At 35.8% G+C, this 4,318-nt stretch overlaps 1 protein-coding gene across 1 annotated transcript in view; it reads right to left on the reverse strand.

Moving 5' to 3' along the window:
• Nucleotides 1-1,571: 1,571 nt before the first annotated feature.
• The window catches only part of ptch1 (patched 1), a 63,238-nt gene continuing 60,491 nt past the window's right edge, over nucleotides 1,572-4,318 (reverse strand). The window contains exon 24 of the mRNA XM_016461987.1: nucleotides 1,572-3,225. The gene's annotated coding sequence lies outside the window, so the exon portion shown is untranslated. The remainder of the gene's footprint in view (nucleotides 3,226-4,318) is intronic.

Genomic DNA, 4,318 nt, shown 5'->3' on the forward strand with positions numbered 1-4,318 from the left:
TTTTTCTATGTATCTTGCTCTGTTGAACGGCAAAAGTGACTTTACTAGGCTATACTGGATTTACACCATGCATCTCCTGTCAGCGGGAAAGCCGCGCCCCCAGCTATCACAAGACCCGACCAAGTCCATGGTTGACACCCTCTCATTAGCATGTTGTGCAGAGGAAAAATAAATGCGGAACTACATTCAGAAATAAATGAGTGATTAAAGGAAAATAAATAGGATGAGTTTAGCATTTCCTTAAACATTTTCCATTTGCCTACTAATTTATTTCATTTATTTGCCTACTTTAATCACGTTTAATTATTTCTATATGTATTTAAACAAGAATTTGTGTATTTATACAGACATTTATTTATTTATTTGCATATTTATTTATTTGTGTATTTATTTATTTATTGTTTTTGCAGTTTTGGACCTCCATATATTTGAACAAGCACTGTGAGCCATGCGTCAGCAGCGACCGCTGTCTGTGATTGATTGGTTCTGTCTTTCAGCATTTGCGTGTGTTCCGATGGTTCTATTCAACACAATTATTCGCTAATATACTTAGAAGCTTTTTTATGGACCGAATTTATTGATAAATAAATAAAATGAATGGTTAAAAAAATGCACTTTAGAATCAATATTTTTATGTGAGGATCGATCCTTTTGATACAACATCAGTATCGAAAGTATGGATACTTAAGGATCGATCCGCCCATCCGTATTCGACGCAACAGTCGAGTCATGCAGGTCGTAAGGTTACGTTAAAGAAACAGTCACGGTTAACTACAATTTGAAGAATCATTTATTAAATGTATAGCAAAGAGACAAATAAGTTATAATATTTTTATTTGTTAGAATTCTATCAGTGTTTGAACATTATTATTTAGAGAGCTAGTACATTTGTTCTACTTTCATGGCTAGCTTTTCACAAAACCCAAAAACAGTCTTCAGATCGGACTCACTCTCGTCTATGTAACACTGTAACAGGGGAACTTTAGTTGTCCGTGAACAAGTTAGCAATGAAAGTGTGCATCTTAATGTCTTCTCAGTTATGTTCTCACAAACAATGGTAGCTTTACATATATAAACTCTTTAAAAATATACTTCTGTCAAATAACTTGACAACTACTATGTACACTACAAAAATAAATTTTCATATAAATAAATTATATGGCATACATTTATCTTTGTAACTGAAAACGACATACATCCACACCAAAACAAGGGAAAAAATGGCAGTCTGTAAAAAAAACAAAAAAAAAAACATTGATTATTTTCCTTTTAAAATCCTCTAAGAGCTATGATGAATCTGTAAGGTATATGTTATATACTCTTTTTTTTCCTATTTAACATTAGTAAGCACTTTATACAGATCAAAATCCATTAATGTAACAAAGAAACTGTAATAATAGTGTTTTCCGACAGACGTAAAAATCCCTGCATTGTTAAGCGTAACTGGCATTATGACCATTATTGAACAAAACATCTTATTATACAAAAATATAAATATTGCAAAACAAATGTAAAAAAATAATAGAATATATATATATTTATATATATATAAACATTACAATAGTTGCCAGCCATGATTTTCTCCCATTTCTGCCAATGTGACATGTAGGAGAACACAAACACAACAAACAAACAACACAGAACAACTCTTAAAGTCTTCGTCAAGATCAAACATATGTTTGACAGGAAGTCAATCTGGACAAGGGGGTCACAACCAACACACAAACACACTCTTAAAGAAACACACGCCAGATTCAGAGCCACAGAGAAGTGGGGGCTCCACGACCCTTGACCCTTAAAGCACTCGCATGCACCATTTGGCAGTTGAGGGGGAACTTCCAATTAGTGTCACGGCGTTATGTTGTGGATTTTTATGAGGTGAGGTCAGCGCAGAGAACTGCTCTTGCTAAATTAGGGCCAGTAGTTGCGGTTTTTCATTGAGGAGGTCAACGAATCGACAAAAACCATCATCGTGATCGGCCATTGTGTGACGCACACCTTGAGAATGCTCATTAGCTTAGCTTATCAAAACAAACAAAAAAAAGACAGAGGAAAAAAGTTACGCCACCAGATTCAGAGCGAACTGTTGCAACTTGCAACAGTAATGTTTTAGCTTAAACCACGATTGAATGACAGGAAATAATGCCTTAAATGTAAAAAAAAAAAAAACGAAGCTACAAGAGAAACCCGAAATTACCGTCACATTGCATTACTTTAGTAATGCAAAGTTGGAGTCATGAACAAATTCAGGGTGGGCACAAATGGCCGATTTACAGTAAATAACTGGAGTATGAAGTACAAAAGACCAGAGAGAGTTCCAGTACAGAGGACAGAAAAACAGAGCACAGTCATCCAACAATCACTCGTTTCCTTCTTCATTTCTGCGCAGCTAAATTCTCACGCATAGCGTGTTTCATTGTTAAACAGTATTTGTTTTTTTCCAGCTACCACAGGTTTGTGATAAGCAAATTAACATTAAAAAGCATAAACTCTAATGCTTCAATATACACAAAACGCAAACATCCGCACGCACGCTTAAACATCTGATGCTTGTCGACAAACAACTGGACATTAATGTGAATTTTACATATCTAGCATATGTCTGAACAAATATTTCCCTGAATGTGTCCTCTGAAAGTGAAAGGATCTGCGCAGTTTTGTACTGGTGTTTTGAACAGAAGTGTACCGTAAGTGCAATGCAAATCCATTTAACGGCCACAAAATCATTTAACATATTATGTTAGGTCACTTAGAGTTGGTTCTTGTTAGTTAATATGCATCTGAGGGGTCTAGGGGGTCTGACGTGAACCAAAAAATATTCACACATACAACAACAAATTTTCAAACTCTCACACGCACGGTTCTATAAAATTAGTGAAAATAATTGCATAGCATTATACAAACATTACAACAATATCATAAGCAGCAACGACCGTATGCTGAAATGTTTGTCAAGAATGAAGTTTCCTTATGGCACAGATACACACACAAATGATGGGTGAGCACTTGGAACACACAAGTCTGACGACCCCAGTAAAATTATAGCTACTCTCGTTCATTATTTACATTTGTGTACACATAAATACTTATAGAAATATCTAACAATAATACACCAGGGTTATACAGTAACAGAGTCAAAGTGTCCCCGCCATGCAGCACCATGTTTCTGCCACGCTGGCAGACTGATGTCCCATCTTTGGCTGTTTGAGCTTCAACATTCAACCACTGTGAACACAAAGTGGTGAAGAAACAGGGTTAACAGAAGTTAAAAATAGAATAGAATGAACTAAAAATAACAAAGTAAATCCACATAACTGAATCAGATAGAAAAGTGTATTTTATTAGGACTGTCAATTTAAGTTGTGGGCTCAAGTTTTTGAAATAAGTCTCTTATGTTCACGAAGGCTGCATATATTTGATCAAAAATACAGTAAAACAGTAATATTGTGATATATTATTTAAAATAATTATATTTTAATATATTTTAAAGGGGTCATATGATGCGATTTAAATTTTTCCTTTCTCTTTGGAATGTTACAAGCTCTTGGTGCATAAAGAAGATCTGTAAAGTTGCAAAGACTAAAGTCTCAAATCCAAAGAGATATTCTTTATAAAAGTTAAGAGTCAACCACGCCTACCTAAAATGGCTCGTTCTAACATGCCCCAACATACCTATGTCACAATGTGGGAAGATTTGCATAACGCCGCCCAAATGTTCACGCAAAGAATGAAGGCGTAACTTTGATTCTCGCTGTAGTATTGTTGTTGCCGTGTGTTTCGTTGTGAAAGCGAAACTACTTTGTTTGGCCTTCCAAAAGAGGACGATATCTGCTTCGTCATGCCTAGAGCTGATCCGTGCTGGTCGCTGAGGAAATACAACAACTTTGCACTGTCGATGATCGCCGGATCAGCTTTCACCGTGGACGAAGCGGAGTCCAGCCCTTGGGTCGTCACATGTGGTTGCCGCAAGCCTGCCGGCTGGGGCTGTGTGATTTGGGGGAAAATATCAAATTGTGATTTTTTTGACAGATATTGCGATTGCGATTTGATTTGCGATTTTAAATTTGCAAAGTCAAGCTTCAGCTCAATATTGTCAATAATGTGCAGCACAGTATGGGTATCATTACCCTGCTGAAATAAAAAATAGAAACCATCACAGAAATTCTTATAGTTTCCATTAAACCATTACAAAATTCCTTTTTGTTTTGGGCATTATTCCAATAGGAATTACAATAGGAATTATTGTTCTATTGGTTGCCATCTGCCAGATTACATCCCACCAATAGAATCCATCAAATAGACACCATTATAGTTTACA

This window comes from Sinocyclocheilus anshuiensis, unplaced genomic scaffold (genome assembly GCF_001515605.1).
Source record: "Sinocyclocheilus anshuiensis isolate Anshui unplaced genomic scaffold, SAMN03320099.WGS_v1.1 scaffold80, whole genome shotgun sequence".
NCBI classification, from domain to species: Eukaryota; Metazoa; Chordata; class Actinopteri; order Cypriniformes; family Cyprinidae; genus Sinocyclocheilus; species Sinocyclocheilus anshuiensis.